Source organism: Taudactylus pleione, unplaced genomic scaffold (assembly GCF_031769625.1).
Source record: "Taudactylus pleione unplaced genomic scaffold, aTauple2 ptg000113l, whole genome shotgun sequence".
In the NCBI taxonomy this organism is placed as follows: domain Eukaryota; kingdom Metazoa; phylum Chordata; class Amphibia; order Anura; family Myobatrachidae; genus Taudactylus; species Taudactylus pleione.
The window spans coordinates 1,590,410-1,603,585 of NW_028284515.1; the positions used below are offsets into that span (position 1 = coordinate 1,590,410).

The 13,176-nt window shown below is 40.5% G+C and overlaps 1 protein-coding gene and 1 pseudogene across 2 annotated transcripts in view; both read left to right on the forward strand.

The window, feature by feature from the left end:
• The window catches only part of MIPOL1 (mirror-image polydactyly 1), a 458,494-nt gene that overhangs the window by 146,162 nt on the left and 299,156 nt on the right, over positions 1–13,176 (forward strand). The gene's annotated exons all lie outside the window — the stretch shown is intronic.
• Positions 8,453–8,571, forward strand: LOC148525042 (5S ribosomal RNA; annotated as a pseudogene).

Below are 13,176 nucleotides of genomic sequence, written 5' to 3' on the forward strand. Positions count from 1 at the left end.
TAGGGGGTCCCTCTCCTGGGTAGAGGACTCCTTCTTTACACACAAACACAGCAGCAGGGAAGCAGCACACCAGTCTGGATGCAAGTACAAGCTGGTCGGCGCCTGTCTTTATTGTACAATGTCAGAAACATAAAGAAAACATAAATATAAATCCTAGCCCTGTCGGGGCACTAACTTCACAGGTAGTTCCCTCACTACCAGAACCTGGCAGGGCCTAATGCCCTCACCAGCAACAAAAGCACAGCACAACACTCACAGTTAGGTATCCAAGTGTCTCTGAGCAAACTCCCTGTCTGCTCTCCCAGGTGAGACCATCAGCCCTAAACACACTAGGCTTATATTGGCCACTCTCAGGCGAAAAACTAACAAGCCTGTTACCAGGCTGCGAGAACCAAAACCTGGAGTGGCCATGGGTGGAGCCCTCCCTCTCCTCTCACCCACAACCCCCAGGTCCCAAACCGGCTTTTCAAAAAGCCGAAACTCAAGCCTGCTACACTGCAGACTTTCTCCTGGGGGTTTAAAACACAAAAGACAGGAATCTGGGACAAATGTACCTGCCACAGACCACTTTACCAGTGATCCTATCACATATCCCCCCCTTTGTTTCAACCTGTGGGGCGGAACAACTGAAGCCCCCAAACAATGAACGCGTGACAATGCGTCAGCATTGGCCAGCTGGCTTCCTGGCCTGTGTTCCACTGAAAATGTAAAAGTTTGTAACGCCAAGAACCATCTTGTAATTCTCGCATTACTGTCCTTATTTTCAGACATCCACTTCAGAGGGGCATGGTCAGTGATCAATTTGAACTTTCTTCCGACCAAGTAGTACCTGAGAGCCTCTAACGCCCACTTTATGGCCAACGCCTCCTTCTCCACTGTGGCATAGTTTCTCTCATGTACATTCAACTTTCTGCTAAGATAGAAAATAGGGTGTTCCTCACCCTCCTTGTTCTGGGACAGGACCGCTCCTATACCTACTTCTGATGCATCGGTTTGTACTATGAATTCCCTTTCAAAATTTGGAGTCGTCAGGACTGGTTGGGAACACAACGCTACTTTCAACTCCTGAAAAGCTTTCTCTGCCTCAGGACTCCATTCTACCATGACTTTTTGTTTGCCTTTGGTCAGGTCAGTCAGTGGGACTGCCATGGTGGCAAAGTTGGGTATAAACCTCCTGTAGTACCCCGTAATTCCCAAGAAGGCTCTCACCTGCTTCTTATTCAGAGGCCGTGGCCAGTTTTGTATGGCATCAACTTTATTGAGCTGAGGGTTTATCAGGCCTCTGCCAATGGTGTATCCCAGATATTTTACTTCCTCCATGCCTAGACAACACTTTTTTGGGTTGGCTGTCAAACCTGCCTTATAGATGGAGTCCAACACTGCTTGTACCCTGGGTAAGTGAGACTGCCTATCAGGACTATGAACGACCACGTCATCCAGATAAGCAGCCGCATACCGTCTATGGGGCCTTAGAATCCTGTCCATCATTCTTTGGAAGGTAGCAGGTGCCCCATGTAGCCCGAAGGGCAACATCTTGTACTGAAACAAGTCCTCTGGCACTGAAAAAGCTGTCTTTTGTTTGGCGCTCTCGGTTAACGGTACTTGCCAATACCCTTTGGTTAGGTCAAGAGTGGTTAAATACCTTGCCGTCCCTAGTCTCTCAATCAGTTCATCCACTCTTTGCATCGGGTAGGCATCGAATTTTGAAACACTGTTCAACTTTCGGAAGTCATTGCAGAAACGCACACTCCCGTCGGGCTTTGGAATCAACACAATGGGACTTGACCATTCACTATGTGATTCTTCAATAACCCCTAACTCTAGCATATTTTTAATTTCTTTCGACACCAATTCTCTTTGTGCTTCTGGTAACCTATAGGGCTTTAGATTAACTTTAACCCCTGGGTCAGTGATGATGTCATGTTTAATGACCGAGGTTTTCCCAGGTACGTCAGAGAACAGCACCCTATTTCTAATCAGAAACTCCTTGACCTCTTGTTGTTGAATTGCCGACAGGGTTTTTGCCACTGTCACTTCGGGAACTAAGGGCCCTGGACTTACTGGAGGGTCTCGGACGGCCGACAGTACCATTCTATCTTTCCAGGGCTTTAACAGATTTATATGGTATATCTGTTCCGGCTTTCTTTTCCCCGGCTGGTAAACTTTGTAATTGACCTGCCCCACTCTTTCTAAGATTTCAAAGGGCCCTTGCCATTTAGCCAAAAGTTTATTTTCCACAGTGGGAACCAATACTAACACTCTGTCCCCAGGAGCAAAGCTGCGTAACCGAGCATTGCGGTTGCATACCCTCTGCTGTGCCTGTTGAGCCTGTTCCAGGTACTCTCTCACTATCGGCACTACCGCAGCAATTCTCTCCTGCATTTGAGAAACATACTCAATCACCGTTTTGTAAGGACTAGACTGCCCCTCCCATGTCTCTTTGGCAATGTCTAGTAACCCCCTTGGGTGTCTCCCATACAAGTCGAAGGGTGAAAACCCGGTGGGGGACTGGGGAACTTCTCTTATGGCCAACAATAAATACGGCAATAAGTAGTCCCAATCCCTACCATCCTTGTCGACCACTTTCCTAAGCATGTGTTTTAACCTCTTGTTAAACCTCTCGACCAGCCCATCGGTTTGGGGGTGATAAACCGAAGTTCTTAACTGTTCGATTTTGAACAGGCGGCATAACTCTTTCATGACTTTGGACATAAACGGTGTACCCTGGTCAGTTAGTATCTCCTTAGGTATACCCAGCCTGCTAAAGACATGAACTAGCTCTCTGGCAATGGTCTTGGTTGACGTATTGCGCAACGGGATCGCTTCCGGGTACCTGGTAGCGTAATCCATTATGACCAGAATATACTGGTGTCCCCTGGCAGACTTCATTAAGGGTCCAACCAAATCCATCGCTATTCTTTCAAACGGCACCTCTATGATAGGCAATGGAACAAGTGGACCCTTAAAATGTGGCCTGGGAGCATGATACTGACACTCAGGGCAGGATGCGCAAAAGTCAGATACCTCTTTATGAAGCCCGGGCCAGAAAAACCTCTGCATTATTCGCTCAGTGGTTTTCTCTACCCCTAGATGGCCTGCCGTTATATGACCATGGGCCAGATCCAACACTGTTCTTCTGTAGGCTTTGGGAACTATTAGTTGTTCCACAACATCTTCCCCCTTCTTAGTCACCTGATATAACAAATCCTGCCACATTGCCATGTGGGGATAGGACAAAGAACTATCAGGGTCTACGGGTTTACCATCAACTACTTTTACATTCTCCCTGGCTTTTACCAAAGTTGGGTCATTCAACTGCTCCACGGCAAAGACCTCTCTTCTGACCTCTAAATCAGGCAGACTATCACCTGGCCCAACAACACTTCCCACCTCAATGGGAGGCACATCAGTTGGCGGGCCACCGTCATGCCTGCATTCTCCACCATATTGTGACACAGTTAGGTTAGGGGGTCCCTCTCCTGGGTAGAGGACTCCTTCCTTACACACACACACACACACAGCAGCAGGGAAGCAGCACACCAGTCTGGATGCAAGTACAAGCTGGTCGGCGCCAGTCTTTATTGTACAATGTCAGAAACATAAAGAAAACATAAATATAAATCCTAGCCCTGTCGGGGCACTAACTTCACAGGTAGTTCCCTCACTACCAGAACCTGGCAGGGCCTAATGCCCTCGCTAGCAACAAAAGCACAGCACAACACTCACAGTTAGGTATCCAAGTGTCTCTGAGCAAACTCCCTGTCTGCTCTCCCAGGTGAGACCATCAGCCCTAAACACACTAGGCTTATATTGGCCACTCTCAGGTGAAAAACTAACAAGCCTGTTACCAGGCTGCGAGAACCAAAACCTGGAGTGGCCGTGGGTGGAGCCCTCCCTCTCCTCTCACCCACAACCCCCAGGTCCCAAACTGGCTTTTCAAAAAGCCGAAACTCAAGCCTGCTACACTGCAGACTTTCTCCTGGGGGTTTAAAACACAAAAGACAGGAATCTGGGACAAATGTACCTTCCACAGACCACTTTACCAGTGATCCTATCACAATATACATATATATACATATATATATATGTGTGTGTGTACATATTGGCCTATGTGGGACACAATGAAGTAAAATGGTTTTCTCTACAAGAAGGGACATCCTTACAAGATTATCCATATAACCTATTACATGCCTATGTACTAGGGCAACACGGTACACAGATTTTATGTGTGTGTTGCGTCCTACCGTTATTGTAAACGATTTACACTATTGTGCGCTTGTTTCCACTCATTTATATATATATAAACTGTTTAGAAAACCGGAAGTGATGTCACTAAGGAGCTCTGTCAATTCTTGTTTGTCATTATTAGAAGGGGTATAAATATTGGATACCCCACAGGAGCTAAAATATCCCTTGAAGAAGTCCAGGATACGGACGAAACGCGTTGGAGGCTGCTATTATCTTTCCATTCATGAACTTGCCATTTTTATCAGATAAGCTACGATTTTTATTCCTATTTATTCTGATAAATCTATAGTCCTTTTTTATATATACACATTTTTGGCCTTGGTTTTATGTGTTTTTATGTCATTTATCCTTCATGTAGGAGGATATCTATTGTTGTGTCTGATTAAAACTAATTTATGTTATTTTAAATGAATTTTTGCACTTTTATTGATTCACATTTTAAATTATTTATGCATTTTTTGCACATGTTTATGGAATGTTATGATTGTTAATTTAGTTTATGATCCTTGAAGGATCTCTGCAATAGCACTTTAGTCATATAGACCGTTGTTATTTTATAAGTTATACTTTATATATAATAAATTGCATAAATATTTGAGGATAATGATAATTTGATATTACTATCCTGGCATTAGCACTTTTATTGCACGATATCACTTTATATTGTTAGCACTTTATAATAAGTTATATAAGCACAGTAGGCGCTCTATACCAGCTCCTTGTATTTTCTATTTGTTTGTATATGTAATAGATCACCACTGTTACATTATTTTGCTGGTTGAGCTGACACTCACACATTTTTGGGGGTGCATTATAATAGTGTCACATTATTACAAATTTTAGTGTGAGACAATAGACACACAACTGATAAAAATACCACATTGAGGGATTTGCACCCAACTGGCGCTGTGATCTTCTGCTGCACGTAAACTTTGGTTATTGAATACAGCAGCCTTTTGGAGGAGTCCCAAACAGATAAACGTACAAAGATGTACAGAAACAATGAACGTCTAAACAAAAGGAGTGATTTATGCCAGAAAATATTTAATGAGGACCATGTTTTACTACAAGAGAGTATTCCAACCGAAAATTTAGATAACCTGTTTTGGGAGATGGAGAAATCTCTCACTAAAGAGATCAAGGCATGGTGGGACATCAAGGGTCTTGAACATTACATATCAGTTAATAGAATTCCAAGAGGTTTGAGACTATTAAAAAATCCAACCTTTGGTTTAGATAAATCAGAATTTATGGATAAATGGGACAAAATTTTACATAATTGTTCCATGGATTTGATGAAATTAATTATTATGGAAAAGAAAAATATAATGTCAGAATTGGAACTTGAGATAAAACAAAAAGAAACACATATGGAGAAATTCAAGGATAATGGGGAATACAATATTAACGAGAAAGTTTTATCACGCAAACTTGACCGTATTGAAGAGGATGTCATGAAAGGGAAAGAGAGGAAATTTATTAGGGACAAACAAGATTATGACTCCAATAAAGTCAAGAATTGGAGTAGATTCAATAAATCGGTTGGACAACAGTCATTACATAATCCCAGACAAGAAACAACCACTTGGAGAACAGTTCCATCTAGAAGAAAACAAAGTTTTAAAAGGGATGATGTTATGAATGAACAACCCAACTATAGAACATACCACACAAAGAACCGGTTTTCAACACTTCAAAGATTTGATTCAAATAGCGATTCAGATCATTTTTTATCCCCAGGACCAGACCACAATTCAATGAATCCAAGGAAAACCTTCTTCAGGGAAACCACGAAATTGGCATCCCCTATGAAAAGAAGGGTAAGAGACGAAGAGGGATACGAGGAGGCAGGAGGAAGAAATTACAAAAGGAGGAACCTGATGTAGACCCCAAGGAAAGAGGGATCTTTAATCTATCGAAACACATTTTATCTAAACATGAAGTGTCATTATTGAACAAAGGGCTGACATTTGCTCTATCAAGTAATATGAATAGGTTCCAGACCTTCATTGATCTCAACAAATTTATAAGAAACTTGACATTAAAAAGACACTTTGTAAGAAAAGATGACGCAGTGATTAAGAATTTTCAGGAGAATGCTTCCAAGTCAGGACTAAAGGGTAAATCAAAGTATTATCCACTCGAATCGAAAGGACATCATCTTAATGTTTTTTATGACTTAGTTAAGAAAGACTTATGTGAAGGCAATCTGAAACACAATAATAAACAGAATCTGAAAAATAAAGAAAAAGAAGCCTTAAAAAACTTACAAAACAACAAGGATATTGTCATTAAACAAGCTGACAAGGGGGGGGATTGGTCATTATGGATAGATCACAATATATTAAGGAATCTCATAGGTTATTAGGTGACAGTAATTCCTATGTACCACTCGATTGTGATCCTTTGGAGAAATATGTGGATGAGTTAAGGAGACTCTTAGTATATGGACTACATAATGGCATTTTAACCAAGGAGGAGTTCCAATATCTCCTACAGACCAATCCTACAACCCCCATATTTTATTTTCTACCAAAAATTCATAAGTCTTTGGAAAATCCCCCAGGAAGACCCATCATCGCAGGAATAGATTCGTTAACTTCACACCTGTCTGAATATGTGGACATTTTTTTATGTAAATATGTGAAAGAACTTCAATCGTATTTAAAAGACACTACTAATTTATTACAAATTTTAAAAGGGATGGAATGGAAAGCAACTTATTCATGGGTCACAATTGATGTTCAATCCTTATACACATGTATTGAACATGGTAAAGGGATCAATGCTTGTAGAGAATATTTTGAAGTGGACCCAACAATGAGCACTACACACAAATAATTTTTATGTGATTTAATGTCTTTTATTCTGGATCATAATTATTTTAAATTTTTACACCAATTTTATCGGCAAATTTGCGGCACTGATATGGGGACAACTTTTGCCCCTAGCTTTGCCAATCTTTTTATGGGATGTTGGGAAAAGAATTATGTCTATGAAAATAATCCATTTAGAAATAACATCATATTTTTTAAGAGATATATAGATGATATTCTGATAATATGGGAAGGGTTGGAGGAAGATTTCCAATTGTTTTTAAATCACATTTCAGAGAATAATATGAATTTGAAATTCACATCGAAAATAAATAAGAGTACTATTGAATTTCTGGATTTGGTTCTACGTGGAGAAGAAAACACGATCATTACAAAGAACTTCATAAAGGAAGTAGATACCAATAGTTATCTTCATTTTAAGAGCGGACATCTAAGAAGATGGAAAGAGAATATTCCGTACTCACAATTTCACAGAATAAAAAGAAATTGCAGTGAAACACAAACATGTAACGAGCAAATCCAAACATATACAAATCGATTTTTAGAGAAAGAATATCCTCCAAGGTTATTATTGGAAGCAAAGGAGAAAATGGATACCATGGAGAGGAATATGTTATTGGAATATAAGAATGTGGAAGAGGAAGAGAAGAATATCATCCCATTCATCACAACATATAACGCACAGGAGAGAGACATTAAGATTTCCCTTAATAAGCATTGGAAGATCCTTCTAATGGATCCAGTCTTAAAAGAAATTCTACCACCCAGACCCCCCATTGTATTCAGAAAGGCAAGGAATCTCAAAGATTCTCTAGCACCTAGTATGTTAAGTGATATTAATATTTCAAAATCCAACATTATCCATAACTGTCCAGGGAGTTACAAATGTGGCAAGTGCAATATATGCAAATTTTTACATCGGCAGAGAAAAAACTTCAGTAATTCTGCAAATACCAAGGAATACAAAATTAAACAACATCTTAATTGCAATTCAACTTCAGTCATTTACCTCTTGGAATGTTCATATGGAATAAAATACGTAGGAAAGACCAAACGACCTTTAAAACTTCGTATACAAGAACATATAAGGAATATCAAGAACAAGGTGGAGACTCATATGGTGTCAAGACACTTTATTTCACACCATAGATCGGATCCAGATGACCTAACGTTCAAAGCTATAGAACATGTGGAATTGGGAGAGAGAGGAGGAGATCTTGCAAATAAATTATCCAAACGTGAGATGTTCTGGATTTTCGAATTGGACACTATGACTCCTAGAGGATTTAACGATAATTATGAGATAGCACCATTTCTTTAATGAAGATGAAAAAGATAAAAGGGATTTCATGTTAGGTCCTAATATAACCTACCGTCATACCTGGGTTAGAGCGCCCAATCTCGTCTGATCTTGGAAGCTAAGCACCATTGGGCCTGGTTAGTACTTGGATGGGAGACCTCTATGGAAGACCAGGTACGGTAGTATCTTTATGTGACATATAAGCATGAATCCCCCAAGACATACGACCTAAGAAGAATTCTCTGATTTATAAATCCGAAGATGGGAGTAAGAATTTCCAGAATGCAACAATATCGATTACATGTTTCAAGACTCACATAAGAACCAATTGACCCTACAGAGTGAAAAGACTATATATATATATATGCATATATATATATGCATATGAACTATAAAATCCCTAAAGAAGTTTGCCATCCACCATTTTTTTAAGAAGAATTTTTAATATCATCATTACTTATTATTTTTTAAGGATGTACTATATTAGTCCCCAATAGTATGATTTTAGGATTTTTTACTAGTGTCCACATATAAGTTTACATTATACATCAATATATGTGATATTTATTTATTTATGGAGTTGTTTGAATTCTAGTTATGATTCTGAATAGGTGTGGAGAATAATTAGAAACTGTCACAATCTCTCATCATTTTTTAGAGTCCAAGCATATGGCTGGTTATATATATTTAAACTAATATTGTCATCCATTATTCCATATAGGAAATAATAACTAAACTACTATCCCCAGGATTATAAATAACATGATGCAGATGGGAGCATAAATATGGCAAAGAAAATGGAACTTATGAGAGTAGCAAGATGGCCGCGGGCAAAGGAGACATTTAGAGTACAAAGATGGAGGCCGCCAGAAACTGGAGATGCTTTGACGCTGGACGTGACACACGTGACAGGCGGACGAGTGGATAAAAGGTCCTATCCTGCACAAGGAAGGAGGAGGCATAGCGCGCAATGGGGACGTTGACAACGGAGGAGGAAGTAATGTAGTGAACTGCTCAAGTAAGGGCGGAAGGACCGCGATGCACGAATAACAAGGGCGGAAGTGACGCGACGCGATACACAGCAAGGAAGGAGTAATATGCTAGCAAATAATTTATATTTAGGAAACAGACTTCCAATTTAACAATGTTTTAATAAAGGAAATGGCCTAATGTGATTCTAAGTGGTTACTCCACTTTAATAGAGAGGAACTGTTTAGAAAACCGGAAGTGATGTCACTAAGGAGCTCTGTCAATTCTTGTTTGTCATTATTAGAAGGGGTATAAATATTGGATACCCCACAGGAGCTAAAATATCCCTTGAAGAAGTCCACAGGATACGGACGAAACGCGTTGGAGGCTGCTATTATCTTTCCATTCATGAACTTGCCATTTTTATCAGATAAGCTACGATTTTTATTCCTATTTATTCTGATAAATCTATAGTCCTTTTTTATATATACACATTTTTGTCCTTGGTTTTATGTGTTTTTATGTCATTTATCCTTCATGTAGGAGGATATCTATTGTTGTGTCTGATTAAAACTAATTTATGTTATTTTAAATGAATTTTTGCACTTTTATTGATTCACATTTTAAATTATTTATGCATTTTTTGCACATGTTTATGGAATGTTATGATTGTTAATTTAGTTTATGATCCTTGAAGGATCTCTGCAATAGCACTTTAGTCATATAGACCGTTGTTATTTTATAAGTTATACTTTATATATAATAAATTGCATAAATATTTGAGGATAATGATAATTTGATATTACTATCCTGGCATTAGCACTTTTATTGCACGATATCACTTTATATTGTTAGCACTTTATAATAAGTTATATAAGCACAGTAGGTGCTCTATACCAGCTCCTTGTATTTTCTATATATATATATATATATATATATATATATATGGGAAGCCGATGGTCTAATCCCGGCAAGGTTCAAATAACAGGTGTCGAAGTCTCGACACCTGTCATTAGACCTATGCCGGGAGCCCGACACCCAGCCTACCAATTGAAGGTAAGCCGGGTGCGGACAGCCGCGGGAGGTTAGAGTTAGGCTAGGGGAAGGGGGGTTGAGGTTAGGCACCCCCGAAGGGGGAGGTTAGGGTCGGGCACCCCCCCTGGAGACTTAAGGTTACGCTGCGGGAAAGGGGGGGTTAGGTTTAGGCGCTTAGAGGGGGGTAGGGTTAGGCACTTGGGGGGGAGGTTAGGGTTAGGCACCCCTAAGAGAAGGTTAGGGTTAGGGGGGGAATTAGATTAGCTATACTTACCTTAATGGACGATCAGGATTTCCACCTCTGCCGTGCTGCCGCCGTCGGGATTAGAACCGCCGGCCGCATGGCTTATTTTACATGCTTTTATATTTATGTATTAATTTACTATTAACTAGAAAGACCTTATGTTAATCAACTGTAGAGATATGTACAAGAGGATTTTATTTTTCCATGTAATAAGTGAGCATATGGAAAAATACGGACTACAATTAAAAACACCTATGGACTACAATTAGGAACCATATAAGAGAAATGAAGCTCTATGTGGGCAATAAGCTTGAAAAAGTCCACAGACGTGGACGAAACGTGTTGCTGCCCATCATTTTTTTTTTTCCTGTGTCCAGTCTGCCAAGAGGTCTTTCTACATTAAACACCTTCAAAAAGAATTCAGAGACCTCCACTGATGCCACTGTTGCATCTTAGCTGATTGGTCTCTTAGTGGAAGTATGCCGCCCAGTGAACGAGGGGACAAGCAGCTAAAAATCTGACTGCCGCCGCAGCGCTACTATTGACCACAGCATAAGGAGTGCAACACTGCTCCGGCTTGCAGCGCTTAAATTGGTTCCCGCAACAGCTCGGATCTTTACAATCTATGTCTTATTTTGGAGAGCATTGGGACCTTTGACCAGCGGGTTGGGGTGTGGGGTAGGGAGGGTTAGTGTGCAGAAAAGGAGGGTTATTGTTAGAGGGTTAAAGGGAGAGGGTTAGGATACTTACCTAACCACTGTCTGGATACTGAGCATCAGGATGCCGCTGTCAGTATTTTGACAGCTGGCATCCCGACTGCCGGTGTTTTACACTCAACCCTATCTGGACACAGTATATGAATTATAGAAAGGAATTACACAATTTTTATTTACAGATATAAATTAACAATTGTATTTTAAAATGTGTACCTATTGAATATTGCAATTTATTTATGTAGTTAATGTGTTACATGTTACTAACTGGGATTTGTTATATTGTATCTATTGTCTTTTATGTCTCTTATCTAGTATGCAGCTATATAGTTAGTGTGGCAGTATCACCAGAGATGGCGCTGGTGAGCAGCAGATTCTGTGTGGGGCAGGAGAGATACGCCCACACAGGGTAGAAATACTGAGCTTTGCAACACCTAATGGCTGCCTTGTGGAGAGAGCTCAGGTGAGGGCTAATGAGGCAGACCTACAGTCAGGCTGCATGTGGAAGCAGTCCAAGGAGAACTGGTAGCTACAGAGCCCAGTGTTCCTGGAGGTCATTGGGGGCTAGGGGGCTCGAGTCCAGACCTGCAGGAGGCAGGGGGGACCAAAATACTCCAAAGACTGTATACATTGAAGCAGCTAAGCTGCAGGCTGAGGAAGCCAGAGTCTATACCTGGGGAAGACAGGGAAGACCACCAAGACTGACTGTGTTTCTGTAGCTGTGGCAGCCAAGCGAAGCCAGGCTGGAGCCGGCATTAGACCTGCAAAGAAGCAGGCAGAGACTTTATTTGCAGACTAGCTGCCCAAAGGTAGTCAGGGGTCAAGAAGTGAGTTAGATGTCCTAGGGGCTAGGCTGTTTGTTGTTTTCCATTTTGATTCTTGCTGACAAGTAAAGCTCCATTTATTTGATTTTACCACGGAAGCTGTGTGTGAACCCTCATTCAAGCACCTAAACACTGCACCAATCCACCCATCTACCAAGCTAATTACCCCTGTGTCATCACACTAGCTAAATTAATAAATATAGATTGTTTTTATGTAGCAACTGAATTGGCATTTTCACCAATGCAGTTTTTTGTTCAGGTATATTGTTTGTGGGGTTAGCAATTCTCCCCTTTTCTACTGCAGCAGGTACCTATTTTTTTTATCACAGGTGAGACTCAGGCGCTTGAGTAATTTGATTCCATTGCATCAGAGGGTGTGATAACAGTCTCTTCTTCCAACACTGCTTTTATACAGAGTTTGTAATCAAGTAATCAACAGATGTTGGGACACCTGTAGGAATTATTTGTATCAACTTTAAAGGCTTAATGTTGCAACTCACGGATGGATAGTGGATGCTAGACTGTACTTCGGGATTGTCGAGACCCGGTACTGAGGTAAAGAGTATAACGTTGGAAAATAGAATTATCCCTGGCGCTTCAGTATGAGGATCGTAAAAAAAAAGAATCAGTAACCGTAAATAAAAATGTATATGAAATTTATTACACAATTAGATAAAAGGGCATTCAAAAATTATAAGTAAATATATAAAACAGCTACTACTAGTAGACAACATATAAAGACAAACCACATAAAACAAAAATTATGAGTTGCAGCCCTCAGTGGGTCGGTAATGAGGAAGTGCGCTTATAGCGCTAAGTTCTTGGTCTCTCAGGTAGTGTGTAACACCCTCCAGGGTGTATTGCTCCAATGTCTTATTGTAAAAGAAAGTCAATAAAAGCGGTACCTCAATCAGGGGCCAAACAGCCCAATGCCTTGTATGTCAGGGGTGTCTGTAGAGGTAGAGGTCGTTTGTCGGCAAACTTGTAAGGGTGGAGAACGTGTGAA